The sequence below is a fragment of the Pan paniscus genome, chromosome 13, assembly GCF_029289425.2.
Source record: "Pan paniscus chromosome 13, NHGRI_mPanPan1-v2.0_pri, whole genome shotgun sequence".
In the NCBI taxonomy this organism is placed as follows: domain Eukaryota; kingdom Metazoa; phylum Chordata; class Mammalia; order Primates; family Hominidae; genus Pan; species Pan paniscus.
Window position 1 is genome coordinate 70,333,830 of NC_073262.2, and position 14,351 is coordinate 70,348,180.

Consider the following 14,351-nt stretch of genomic DNA (forward strand, 5'->3'; position numbering starts at 1 on the left):
GAGGAAAAGATACAAAATTATTTTTAAAGCATTTATTTTAAGATCATCTCCTTCCTATTTTGCAGTCCGTTAGTGTGTTAATGGATTTAAATGAAAAAAGATGTAAAAAATGGAGATTAGAGATTATCTCCCTCAAAGTCCCTCACTTTACAAATGATCACGGCAATTCAAAGTTAAGGTATCTACCCAATCCAGGCAGAGGCAGGAACCAAGCCGGAGAGGTCACCCAACTACCAGTCCCCTGTGCTCTTCTCCACACCATATTGTCATTTCTGATTAAGGGGCAAAGAAAATGAGATAGACTTACTGGCTTTTATTTTAGAGCTTCTGAAAGTTACATGAAGCACAAGACTTTGACAAGTTTGTTCAAGGGTAAGCTATTCCAAAAAATCTTGTTGAAATAGAAATGTTAGAGGATGATTATGCACAATAAAATAACTAACAAACAAAACACTGCCGTTCAATAAGTCTTTGGCCTCTGGAGGTTTGACATTTGCGTTTTTGACCCTGATGGCCCATCACATGCTCTTAGGCAGGAATTTTGAACTTTTCAGAACAGCTGAATTTTTCTCTACTTATCATTGAATACATAATAAATCTTCAGAGGATACTGTTTGTGGAATTTCCATCCCCAAAGGGAAGCCACCTTTAATGTTCAGAACAAAAATGACGAGAGAATAAAGAGATCTTAAAAGAAAATAGTTTTTCTTAGTATTAAAATAATTTTTAACATATTTTATTCAATATCTAAAGAACCCATCAGGAGCCAAAAGGGAATTTCTAACTTTTTCGGTTACGGGAAAGATACCACAGAATTACTGTGAATTGGCAAAGATCTGGAGGGTTTTCCCCACTCTGAGGTATCAGTAATAAGTGGTTTTTTAATGGTATTAAAATAATAATTGATTTTGTTTTTTTCTCACAGTTAATAATGACTCTTTAGCAGAGGCATATCTTTATAAGGATAGGTTTGTAAACATTTATATAACATCGCCTTAAAGAAGTTGTTGCAGGAAGGGTACAATACATGTTTGGGGGAGTTTTTGCCATTATTTCTATTTTTTTTTTTTTTGAAGAAAACCTATTAACTAAAACCCCAATTAACCACAACATTATATACTCTCCTTTAGTTGAAAGGGTAAATGACATTTTTGGTGAATAGAAAATTTTTGCAAAAATTAAAGTAAATTTCTCACATGTAGTATTACAAGTATGTATTTAGTCTCCTACAATTTTTATGTCTAAATGTTTAAAAATATGAATTGAATTTCATGAAAATTACTTTTAGTTATTATAGCATCTCAGTCATCAATAAAATGTTAGGGAACATAGAGTCCACTTACCTTACATAGGCAAGAATATGAACCAATATATTTTAGACAATATATATTTTTTCAAGACAGAGTTTCATTCTTGTTGCCCAGGCTGGACTACAATGATGCGATCTCGGCTCACTACAACCTCCACCTCCCAGGTTCAAGTGATTCTCCTGCCTCAACCTACTGAGTTGTTGGGATTAGAGGCACCCGCCACCACACCTGGCTAATTTTTGCATTTTTAGTGGAGACGGGGTTTCACCATGTTGGTCAGGCTGGTCTTGAACTCCTGACCTCAGGTGATTAACCCACCTCGGCCTTCCAAAGTACTGGGATTATAGGCGTGAGCCACCATGTGCAGCCTAGACAAATTTTTAGTTAGAGTTTAATATAGTTATTGCTAGCCTTGGCAACATGGTAAAACCCCATCTTTACCAAAAAATTTTTAAAATTATCCAGGCGCAGTGGTACACACTTGTTGTCCTAGCTACTTGGGAGGCTGAGGCAGCAGGATCCTTTGAGCCTAAGAGGCTGCAGTGAGCTATGATTGATTCACTGCACTCGAACCTGGGTGACAGAGTAAGACCTTGTCTCAAAAAATAAATAAATAAAATATATAGTTATTGCCATATGACATTTTATTAAGTAAAATATTAGTTTAGCAATCTATATGGGAAAGGTTACCTTTTCTTGATCTGTTAGAGTTTTTTGTTATTTTCCTATTTTATTACCACTATAGAAATAATCTAGAGAAATCACTCCTTTTGATTGAAAAACAAAAGGATACGGCCACCTATGAAAGAGATAAAAATTTTTGGAACATCAATTTTGGGAACTGATCTGCTCAGAAAATGTGCATTTTCTGAGATTTCAAGTCTAATTCTCGATGGACTAGTCTCTAAAGTGTATTAGTATGATAGAAATGTATGTCTTCAAAGAGAAGCAGAGGGAATAAATTAATGGAACACCCCTTTGCTGCTATATCTCAAATAGTTTCAGAAAAGCATATTGGATTCTCAGTACAGTCAAACAAAAAGAAAGAGGAGTAAACTGAAAATAATGGTGCAGTGCGGGTAGGGTTGAGATTGAAGAGCCAACCACGCGTGGAACTACTATGGCGAATAGTGTGACCCACAGGCTCAATCAGATAGCAAGCCTGGGCCCAGATTGGCACTCATATCTCCGGGGTTCACCTAGGGGTAGGGGAGGGGTAGAGAGTGATCAAGAAGAAGATATCTTCAAGAAAGTGTGACATTTGTAATCACATAGGATCGTGATTCAACAGATTGTACTTTCTCAGAACCAAGATCCTAACACCTGCCCTCGTAATAATAGTAACTTCTTGAATGTTTACCATGTACCGTGGATTGTGCCTAGCACAATATAAATTTAATATTCACGTCAACCTTATAAGAAAAGCACTACTTGTTGTCTTTATTTTACAAAAGACAAAAAACAAATTAACAAAAAAGATGAAACCACCTCACTCAGCAGCTTGGCAAGACCTCACTGGTGCAATGAGTTCTACCAAGACTAAGAGTAGACAGAAATGCAGAAGTGTCTGGAAGCTGTAGGAGAATGGAGATAGCAAATGCTAAAACACTAATTCCTGAAGCTTTCTTATGGGGGGAGGAGGGGCGTGACCACCAGATATGGTGAGGGGGAGTGAGTTCCTGGGGAAGAGTCTTGGTGCTAGGTGTGGCGGGGTGACTAGCTGAAGATTTCCAGTGCAGCAGCCTGTGGACAGAGACCACAGGCACTGAAGCTTAGAGCGGCCAAAGTCATCAACATTTTTCTTTAAGAAAATGATCTGCATCCTATAAAGATACCTATGATGGTCGTAAAGTTTACTCTCTAAGTGCATCAGCAGAGTAATGAAGGCTGGGTTTCATAACAATAAAAATAAGTTATGTCTTGCACCTGATTTTTTTCCCCCAAGGATTGTTAAATTGACAAAAGTTTTAAGATCTATGACTTCTTTATGCGCCTTTGTTTTTACTAAGGCAGATGTCCCAAAAATTAGTTAGTTATAATATAAATCAGTGGTTCTGCATAATTGCAAATAAAATGCAGTATGCAAGGCTATCTTTTTCTTTGACTAACATTCAGATAAGCTTTCAAATTTGGCATAACGTTTCCTGGCCAGGCATTTTTGAGGACAGATGCTATTTGGCAGCCATCAACATGCTACATCAAGCGTCTTTCAAGTCCTTTGTGAGCTCTTTGGTGCTTTACTACTGCACTGCATTTGGACCTGTTAACACCTGTGATAATTTCTCATCCATTTCAAATTATGCCCACTAAAATTTGGCGTGTCAGCTACCGCCCTGAGTTAAGTTTGAGTTTTAAAAGAGTTGAGACTTTCTGGAATCCTTTGCAGAAAAAACATTATACATTCATAACGTTAGGATCTGTAATTCTTTTAACTAAACCCCAGAGCAGTGGCTTATAAGTATCTCTGTGTGATGTAGCCCTCCACCAGAAGTCCTTCCTTCATGGCTTCCTGAGGAACTCTTATCCCACTCAGTATCCCAACATGCCAAAAGCCCAAAATCTTCCTTGGTCACTCAGCAGCAACTCTGTGGAAAAGCAACCAGGGAAGAAGAAAAAGGATCTCATATAGTCAAACCTAAGTCAGAGTCATTCCTATACCTGCCAAATATTGTATATTATTCCTGCATTACATTATTTCTCTGAGAAATGTTCTCGATGAAGCAATATTCTTCCATCTTCAATTTCTGGATGAGGATGATTAAAATAATGTGCATATATGTTGAAGGGCAGAGGATGGTATTGCACAATATAGATGAAATAGTCATTGGTTTGTTTTACATTCTATGCATTTTTAATGAGCAAATTCCCATTTACAGGAATTAAATGTTCCAGATATTGATTTCAGAGGGACAATATATAATATGAAAATAAAATTCAGTAACATTATGTGATGATTACATGATGTGTAATTCAATATAGCTAGAACCCTGGAAAGTGAATAATATAACCATTCCTATAAAATATTTCAGAAAATCAAATTTATTCCCTGAAGTACATTATAATAAAACTGAAACAATGTTACTTGATTTATAGTCCTCTAATTCAGGCTTTTAAAGCTATTTTCATGTCAAAAATCAGGGATTCTTTCTCCCCTTGTCCCCAGTCTTGTGCATAGTTTATAATGACAAGAAAAGCTACAAAAGAAACATTACAAAGCAGATGTGCTCCCAAGTTTGTTCCAGTTTAAACTTCAGCTTTAAGCATCTTGTGGCTATGAAATATTCATGTAAATTATGTAAGTGCATCTAGTTTAAATCCCAGTCACTCATGGGTTTTCTCACAAAGTAAAATACCATACTTGATCCTGTCTATTTCTAGAGAGTGAATGCTCACCTGGTGGATTTGTACCAACCCCTTAGGGCATCAGGGGGACAATCAATTAGGTTCACTGGGTGTTTTACCTGACAGATACTCTCCTAAATACTTTCAAATGCCCTCTCATTTTGTTCTCACAGGACCTGAAGAAGTAGGTGTCATTTTCATCCACACTTTGCAGGAGGAAACAAATGAGGCTCAGTAAGGTTTTAGTAACTTACTGGTTGTCATACATGAACAGCCAGGTTTCAGACTCAGGAATCAACAGGGCTGCCCTGACTACTGGGCTACTCTCCCTACATTAGATGCCTGGAAGGTATGCAAGTGGCTGGAGTAGGGGCACCGACTTCCATGAATGGTTAGGAGTTTGGTGTATGAGCCCCTGACCCATGCTGAAGTGACTCAGGAAAAGCCTGGTCCTGGGAAACTTACGTTTTGTATTTTTTTTCTCTTTAACAGTTGGTACTGAAGGATTAAAATTATCTTAAGGTTAAAAACAGGAATGGTTGAGCATTGCAAAAAGCTTTTGCTGTTAGAATAGATGACATCTGCTGCCTGGCTACAAGTCATTTTAAGATGACACAAAATGATGCTATGGAGACCACAGAGCTTTTGTAAGAAAGCAGAAACGCTTGGTCACTTTTCCGCTAAGTGACTTCCCTTTATTGGAAGCTGTACTAAATCTGGAATGCTTATAAATGGTTGCAAGGGCAGATCATTTCAGAGTAAGAGATATTTAAAAACAAAGGGCTAAGGGAAACCTCAATTGAAACTAGAGCAATACAAAATAAAATCTCCTACTGAACCCTAAAAGACTCCTACTGACTGACCCCTCAAAAGCACCCCATATATCTTTCTCTTCTCCTCTGAAAAGGTAACTCAGGGCCCGGCGTGGTGGCTCACACCTGTAATCCCAGCACTTTGGGAGGCCAAGGCGGGTGGATCACGAGGTCAGGAGATCGAGACCATCCTGGCTAACATGGTGAAACCCTGTCTCTACTAAAAATACAAAAAATTAGCCGGGTGCGGTATCAGGCGCCTGTAGTCCTAGCTACTCGGGAGGCTGAGGCAGGGGAATGGCGTGAACCCGGGAGGCGGAGCTTGCAATGAGCCGAGATCGCACCACTGCACTCCAGACTGGGCAAAGGAGCGAAACTCAGTCTCAACAAAAAAAAAAAAAAAAAAAAAAAAAAGGTAACTCAGAATTATAAACTGGTAAGTCATGGAATTATGAAGTTTCTATCCTGCCAACTGTGACAGCCTGTCAAAATATTAGAAGTATAATGATGTAGTTTTTATTTTTAACAACTTTTTGTCATAAAAATAATGCCTGCTTACCGAATAATATTCAAACAATATGATAGTATGTAAAGGAAAAAGTGAAAATGAGACACCACTAACACTCCCTAGAGATCATCTAACCTTCCTAATCCTTCTAAGCAGATATACACATATATTTATTTGCAAAAATAGTATCATACCATGCACACACACACATATACCCACATATTATTCTCTAGCCTACTTTTAAAAAAAAACTAGGAATGCCTCATTTATATTAAAGATCTGGCCTCTAAAGATTTTAAAGGATTAAACTGAGCTGGAATTACTGTAGACAGATGCTGTAGAGCTCCAAGTGGGTCGTTCCAGAGAGATCAGTGGTACATTAGTTAGTCTGTTTTTAAGTAAATGAACATGAAAGTTTAAGAAAAAGAGAAAATGTCATCAAATTGATGCATTAAGATGAATTATCCCATCCACATTCATTGGAATATAAAATAGGTTATTAAAGATCACAACTGGTAATCTAATTTCCAGATACCCCAAGTCACTGATTTATTTACTATAAAAGTCAAAGCATCATTTTTCCAAGGATAGAAGCTTTTTAAAAAGCATTGATTTTATCATCACTATGATAAAATAAAGAGGGAGAGAAAGAGAGAAAGTTTGGGATAGGTGTGATAAATTGAGTTATTCACCATAAATCTTCACTCTTATTCATCATCCATCCCTCCTAGTGGGAAAAGCGTGCTATCCCACTCTTGTCTCTTGGCTTGGCTATGTGACCTGCTTGTGTATTTGACTCTCTATGAGAACATGCCCTGAGATACACAGACATAAGCAGACCTGAGCAACCTACAGCCTAGAGCCAAACTTCATTGTACTCAGCCTAGATGAGCTGAACCCAGTCAACCTATACTTGTTTGAGTTGTGAGCCACTGACTTGTGGGGTGATTTGTTACACAGCATGATGTTGCATTAGCTGACTTATGATAGCTATTATAGCAGACCCAAAAGAAAAACTTATCTCAGCTTTAATCCCTGAAGAACTCTTCTTTTGCAGTATGCAAAGCTATTCATCATGTTAGAAAAAATGGGAGAAAGGCAATACAGGCCCGGGGCAGACTTAATCAATGTCAAGGCAAGGCTTGGGGAACCTTATAAGAAGAATCAAGATGCTTTTTTTAAATTCTTTATTTTTTTCTAGTAAAGTGCCTTGAAGTCCATGAAAACAAGATAATTGGCATAGCTCTGTCTTTGGTAAATGCGGCTAACCTCATAAAATAAAACTGATCAGATTGTAAAGTCAGAGTCCAGTTAAACTCTTCATGCCTTTAATTCTGTGATGCAGCTAGAGCTGTAACAATATATAATAGACCCACATACTCCTAAATCTAATTGGGACTCTAATTGCCTCAAACCTTCTTCTTTGGCTCTAGGCAGTTTTCAGAAACTGAGGACATAAAAGTCACACTCATATTCCAACATCCAGAGTCACATTCTGCAATATGGTAGCTACTAACCACATGTGGCTATTTACTTTTAAGTTACATATTCACTTTCTCAATCACACTGGCCACATTTCAAATGCTTAATAGCCACATGTGGCTATTGGACACCATATTGGACAGCACAAGTATAAAACACTTTCATCATTGCAGAAATTTCTGTTGGATAGCATTGACTAGAGGCAAGAGGACCCATACATTAGTTCTAAAATCAAGAGCCTGAAGCAATCTAGGTTTGGGATTTTAAACCCTTTTTAAGGGGGTCGGGGGAGGCTGAAAAGAAGAGACAATCAGTAACTGAACTCTCTATACAGAAGCTACTTTAACTGATATAAAAGAGCACAAGATACAGAAAATTTAAGTTCCCTCATTTTATCTACTTATTTATCATTCAACCAAGCTTAGTCTTCCAGCTAGGAAACACAGATATAAAGAAACTGTGGCAAAGAAGGCAGAGGACACTAATCTTTCTAATTGCAAGTCGGCTAAGACTATGTGGGATGATGTACCTTGAGTAATTAAAATTTCCAAAGGTTATCTAAATCGTAGTTTTGTTATTGTGAGTCTGAACCTAATGTATATATACTCCAGAGTTCAATTAGGTCTGGACTCGCTAGACTCTATTTGCATAAGACATTGAGGACCTTCAAAGAAAATGTCCTATTTGGGTATTCCTTATCAGAGGAAAACTAAAAGCAGAGAGACCAAGAGCTGCCATTCCTCTTTTGTTACAGCCTAACATACACACTCCTCAATGGTGATAGTGAGATGGGAATAACAACAGACTTTTCATTATGCAGAAGACACAGCTGTAGTCAGAAACAAGTGTTAGAAGCAGGAGATGAAAACTAAAAGTGCATGTAGGTGGTAAGTGCAAAACTTACTTTGAAGTACACATGGAATATCCCCAGTGGTCCCCCAGAAATGATTTTGGGATACAGTGCACAAGCAGCTGAGGTTTCACATAGGTGAGTATTGCAGATTGTAACTTCCAAAGATGGCTTCACAACTGTCTACCATCTCACATGCTTTACTAAAAACTTGCCATTCCTTACCAAGGGATAAATCTCTGTCCACTCCTCTTGAACCTGAGCAGACCAATAGAATCTGACAGAAGTGAAAGTATATTACTTCCCAAGCTAGGTAATAACAATGTCACATTTTGGCCTAAATCCTCTCCTTTGCTCTCTTGGAATGCTTGATTTTGCAATCATCTTGCATCATGCTGTGAGGAAGTCCAAACAGCCTGTGGAGAGAAACATGGAAAGGGAATGAGTTCCCAAGCCCACAGGCCCAGCTGAGCTTCCCAGCCCACCTCCTGGTTGACAGCTAGTGCACACCTTTCAGCCATGGTAGTGAGCCACCTTGAGAGTGGACTCTCCATGCCCCAAAAGAAGCACCCAAGATGATGGTATGTAGCACTGAGACAAACACCCCTATTGAGCCCTGCTCAAATTATAGGTTTCCAGGCAAAATAAATGATTCATTTTGCTTAGGCCACTTAATTTTGGGGTGGTTTATTATGTAGCAATAGATAACTATTGACAGATATGCGTTTGCTGCCATAATATTCTTGGTGGTTTAAAACAACACAATTTTACTATCTTTCCATTCCACAGGGTAGAAGTCTAACATGAGTCTCCATGAGCTAAGGTCAAGATCTTGGCAGGTTTGAGTTCTTTCCTGTATACTCTGCAGAAGAATTTATTTTTCTTATTTTTTTTTTTTTCCGGCTTCTAGAAGCAGCCCAAATTCCTTGGCCCGTGCTTTCCTTTCTCCATCTTGAAAACCAGAAATGGTGGAGTCCTTCTCTCACAAGACATTGCTTCTGCCTCTCACTTCCACTTTGAAGGCTCCTTGTGATTTCATTGGGCCCACCCAGATAATCCAGGATCATCTTCTCTTTAAGGTCAGCTGATTAGCAACCCTAATTCCAGCAGCAACCTTAAATCCCCTTTCCATGTAGCCTAACACGTCCACAGATTCCAGGGATTAGCATGTGGGCCTCTTTGGAGGGCCATTATTCTGCTATCACAACACGTAAGGGCAAGAACCAATGAAACCTGCATTATAATTATAAAATAGCAGTTACATTGGTAATGGCCTCTAGATATTAGCCAGGGTCCCACATCCATTGAGACATAAATAAAATTGGTTCAAACATCATGCATAGTGTGGGTTTCAATGTTCTTTCCAGTCACTTCAGGAATTCCGGTGGAGGAGAGGATGACTTACATTGTTCCGAGTCACCTCTATTTTTACACTCCCATGCCTCCTAAATTTGTTAAGTTTATGGATTTTTTCACCATCCCACACATGGTGTCTCTGCTCTGTACTACATCTCACTTAGATACAATTTCTCTCCTTTCCTTGATTGCCACAAAATAGCAAATCAAATATAGGAAATAATAAAGCCAACAGACAAATTTTACCTGAAGTGTGAGGAGACAGAAGGTGTGCATAAGCAGAACAACTTAAAGTTATACTTTAGACATTCTGATTAGATACCAGTTCTGCTAACTCTGCTCAGCCAGCCACCCTGCATGGTTCAGTGGTTTCTTCTGGAGCAAAACACAAGAAAATGGAGTCAGGCCAGGTGCGGTAGCTCACGCCTATAATCCCAGCAATTTGGGAGGCCATGGTGGGTGGATCACCTGAGGTCGGCAGTTCAAGACCAGCCTGACCAACATGGAGAAACCCCGTCTCTACTAAAAATACAAAAAATTAGCTAGCACAGTGGCGCATGCCTGTAATCCTAGCTACTCAGGAGGCTGAGGCAGGAGGATCACTTGAACCTGGGAAGCAGAGGTTGCGGTGAGCTGAGATCACACCATTGCACTCCAGCCTGGGCAACAAGAGCGAGACTCCATCTCAAAAAAAAGAAAATGATATCATCCTATCACTTCATGCAGATTGAACCAGGCAGCTCCTTCTAGCTCCAGCCCCAAGCTCAGCTCTAGCCCTCCCATTGTATACACCAAGCTTATTGATGTGCCCAGTTTCTCATTTCTCCTTCCCTCACCAGTGTCTGCAAGAGGAATGGAGAGAGAGAGATTTATTTCTAGAATAATATAAATAATGCCACCACCTCCATCTCCCCCAGTAAGAAGGCAGAAAATATTACTGTCTATTTTGCTTTAAAATATTTTTTCTCCTCCACTTGGTTATAGGACCATAAAATATTTATGTAACTTTGATATTTGGGGAATTCTGTGAATTCAGGAGTCTGGAGACCTTAGGATAAATGTTTTGTTGGGTATTTTTGCTTCTGCCCATTTCATGCCCTGCTGTGACCAAGAGACCAAAAAGCAGACAAAGCAAGCAGACTGAGAGGCTGCTCATCAACAGGGCAAGTACCTGGTGATGTGTGCTTGAGAAACAAAAGGAGATGTTTTTGCCATGAGCTGGCCTAGGCCCAGAGCAGTGTGGTGCCAAAGGGAGGAAGGATAACAAACCCAGATGGAATCCAGAGTCTGCAGCAGTGCTTTAGAGTTTCCAAGGAAAATTAAAAACTAATAACCAGATAATACCTTCTGAGCACTGTGCCCTGTGGACTTCTGCTGAATTTTGGATGAGGTGAGAAAGAGAGGGAAGGAAGGTGACTAGGGAAAGAAACAAACCTTTAATAAAATCCACAGGTGTAGCATAAACCCCTATTCTAACTGGTGCCCCAGGGCTCAAGATATCATTGGGTTTTTGAGTATGCTAAAATTGTGTTAATATTTGTTTGGGAAGATGTACTAAGCCTTGATAGGAAATGTGAGTGGAGCAGAGTTATGAATAATGAGAGAAATTTAGAAAGGCTACAGCCTCAAATAGCACAAAAGGCATAGTGATGGTTGTACATCAGAATGCTACATGGAACAGCTGGGTTCACACATTGTGTTGTGATAAGTGATTTTCACATATCAACTTATTTAATCCTCGCCATGAGAAGTGGTAGGTATATATCTCTCATTTCCAAAGATAAGAGCCTGACTAAGAAGTCTGGCAGAACTGGGTGGAAATTCTAGCTCTACAACATGCTAAGACTCAGTTCACCCATTTATGAAATGAGACAAATATTCCTACAACTTCTTCTTGTGAGGATTAAATAAGTAAATATGTGAAAATCACTTATCACAACACAAAGTGTGACACATAGCACATGCTCAATAATAGCAAATATATGTTTATGTATATATTTGTGTAAGTACAGATAATATGTTTTTTCTACTCAGGGAAGTGACCCGGCACACTGGGTACCCAGAAAAAAAAATTATTCAAATAAAGGAAAGCATTCTAACTGTGGTTTATTTACCCCTAAAGAGAAGAATTTTACCCCAGGTGCAAAGGGTAGACTTAATGTTCAAGCAAAACTATCTTCACTTGCTGTCACTTCAGAAAGACTATAAATACTCAACCAAGAAAAACTTATTTTAAATACAGAATTAAGTGTAGGAATGAAACAATTTTTTTAAACCCTGAAGTATCTTTATTACTGTAACTTATTGTGTATGGCTTATGTACTCAAGATCCCTAGAATAGACCCAGTAGGGTGTTAATCCACAGAATTTTTAAATTAGAAGCAACCTTAGAGAACATCTAATTTAAAACTTCTCATTTTACAGACGAGGAAACCGTGGCTCTTTTGCAGTGAAAATCCTGGCTGTGCTCCAAAGCTACCCAAGGATGGTGAAACTGCTCGGGAAGTTTCTGTTAGGAGTTTGGCCTGCCTTTCATTTAGAATTGGTTGTGCTTCTCAAAGCATTGTCTGCAGGTCCTCCTCGATGTACGATAGACCAACCTCCTAGGGCATTAATGTCTAAAAGGAAATGCATATATCTGCTGCAATCCAGATGTTACTTCACTGGAATTTCATCAAGTGAGCTCCCTGTTTCCCATTCATTTTGCAGAGCTGGGAATATTTTTGCTGAGTTTTTAAGTCTATTTAACGTGATCATCCTTGGTTCCTCTTTTCCTTTTGCTCCTGGCCCCTTCAAATCGATAGGCAAGACCTGCTAAATCTGCTTTTAAGACATACCATCCTGGTCTAAGAGGCCATCATCTCTCACCTGGGCTAAGTTAATAAATAGCCCATAGCTGGTCTCTTTGCTTTTATCTTGTCTCCCTAATGGCAGCAATCTTTCAAGTGGATCAGATTAGTGGCCCTGTGTAAAGCCCTCCAGGGTTTTCCACTGCATTTAGAATGATATCCAAATGCCTCACTCTGCCTACAAGGCCCTATGTAAGATGATCCCTCTCTCCCCACTCAAACTCGTCTTTTACCCATCTTCCACTTGGGCCTATGCTCCAGCTACTCTTGCCTTTATCTCTTCCTTGAACATCTTAGGGCCCTAATACTGTGTTGCATCTACTTGGAATGCTCTTCCACCAAAGCCTCCAATATCTAATCAATCCCATCTCCACTTACATGTCACCTTCTCAAGGATGCATTCCCTGATCCAATCTAAACAAGACCTCTAGTCGCACTCCATCACATCACTCCTCTGTTTTATATTTATTGTAGCATCTAATATCTTCATGCTTTATTTACTTGTTTGGTTTTCATTGTAACCCAGCACCTGCATTAATGTCTGACAATAGCAGATATTCAATGAATGTTTTTAGAATGAACAAATGGGTGAATGAATGGCACTGCAGGTAGAAAAAGGTAGTACCTGACGGTCCTCTGAGTCACTGAAGGAACTACTGACTGACAAGAGTACAGAAGAAAGAAACTTAAAGCACTAAATGCTATTCTGACTTAAGGTCTAAAATAAAATCATTCAGTATTTTTTTTCTGAGTCTGAATCTGGTAATTTCCAAGTGGTAAGAACTTTCATCACTACCAGTTCTACATAAGTAGCCTAAGTCTTGTAAATAAAAATAATAATTTAAAAATTCCAACTGGGAGTGGTGGCTCATGTATGTAATCCCAGCACTGTGGGAGGCCAAGGTGGGCGAGTAGCTTGAGCTCAGGAATTTGAGACCAGCCTGGGCAACATGGCAAAACTCCATCTATCCTAAAAATACAAAAAAATTAGCTGGGCATGGTGGCTCACACCTGTGGTCTCAGCTACTTGGGAGGCTGAGGTGGCAGGATTGCTTCAGCTGGGGAGGTGGAGGTTGCAGTAAGCTGAGATTATGCCACTATACTCTAGCCTGGGTGACAGAGCGCAACTTTGTCTCAAAAATAAAAAATTTCCACCATTTCCTTGGAAATACAATGCAAAACTTATTAGCTTTAGTGTATAGATTTTTTTCCCCAATGTTCAGTTTATTTCTGTGTTTTTGGCTTTCATTCCTTCTTTTAAGCCTTTTGGAAGCATCTCTTTCTGAATGGTTATGTGGGTTGATTCCCAAATTTTAATCCAAACTTTTAATAATGGAGCAGTGGGAAAAAAGACAGTGATCAAGGAAATATGGTCCAGAACCTGGATTTACCTCTTCAATTTAACCTACTACTGTATTTGTATTTTTTAAGAGAGCCTCTAAATATGCTGCAGCATGACATAGCCATGGTAGGTAGCCATACCTGCCAGATGGTTTCCAGAGTACAAACACATGTGATTAGTGTTGGATGAAGAAATGGGAATAAAAATAATGTGGAATCCAGTGAGTCCACATGCCTGCAGATAGCAACTCACACTCACAGCATCTAGCATGCCATAGAGCACAGCCAGATGGCAGCCTAGGGGAAAGCAAAACCCAGCATTTCCTCCAGGAGCCTGATCCTCAGCTTGGCCCATGCTTGAAATGCTTTAAGTAATGATTTTTTAGTCTTTAAGTGTTGCGGGGTTTGTTTTTCCTTTTTAAATCTGAAGGTGCCTTGCTCACTAACCCTGTTGGATTAAATCTCTAGCAAATTGGATTACTCTGTGCTTACTTGAGAGAA

General features: G+C 39.2%; 1 protein-coding gene across 3 annotated transcripts in view; it reads left to right on the plus strand.

The window, feature by feature from the left end:
• The window catches only part of B3GALT1 (beta-1,3-galactosyltransferase 1), a 574,453-nt gene that overhangs the window by 398,952 nt on the left and 161,150 nt on the right, over nucleotides 1–14,351 (plus strand). The window lies entirely within an intron of this gene.